This window comes from Pygoscelis adeliae, unplaced genomic scaffold, assembly GCF_000699105.1.
Source record: "Pygoscelis adeliae isolate BGI_AS28 unplaced genomic scaffold, ASM69910v1 Scaffold325, whole genome shotgun sequence".
NCBI lineage: Eukaryota > Metazoa > Chordata > Aves > Sphenisciformes > Spheniscidae > Pygoscelis > Pygoscelis adeliae.
The window spans coordinates 420,146-420,930 of NW_008824769.1; positions in this window are offsets into that span (position 1 = coordinate 420,146).

Here is a 785-nt window from a genome sequence, read left to right on the forward strand (position 1 = left end):
CTGGTGCTGTGTCTGGCTGCGGGGGGGGTGGGTTGGGGCAGAACACCAGCAATTGCAGAGCCGCTCTGCTTCGGTGCCGATTAAGCTGGGACCCGTCCTTTGCTGCCAGACAGCACGGGCAGCCCGGGTCCTGCTCCGCTCTGCAGCGCGCGGTGGTCTTGCTGTCCTGCTGCCGGCTCCCCTGTGCCCCCTGAAACACCCTCTCCGCTCAGCCCTCCCCCAACCGTGGAGCGGGAGGCACCGGCTGCTGCCTGTGATCCAAGGGCAGCGGAGGGATTTGCCTTCCCTCTGCCTGTCCCACCGCCCCAAGGGCAGGAGAGGGTCCTTTGTGGTCGCTGCTTTAATTGCATCATTATTATGCTGAGCAAATGAGTCCTGGCAGCAGCTGAACCTGGCGGATGCCAACCACATCCCAGAAAGGCATCCGGCAACGGGCAGCATCCAGCTGGCACGAGCAGGGGCCGGGGACCTGGAAGGGACCCAGTCACAGACAGGTGCCAGCAGAGCTGGGGGGTCTCAGCGGGTGAGGGGGGACGAGGGGGGACCAGGGAGGGAGCCCGAACCCTTCCCATCTCACCCCCCCTCCACCACTTCTCTTTTGTAGACTGTCAGCATCAATAAGGCTATTAATGCGCAGGAAGTGGCTGTCAAGGAGAAACACGCCAGAAATATCCTTCCCAGAGTTGGCCGCGGGACAAGCGAGCATGGGAGCGGGGCCGGGGCCACCCGGAAAAGGGGCAGCAGCAAGGCGGCACGTGGGGAGAGGTGCCGGCACACACGGGCCA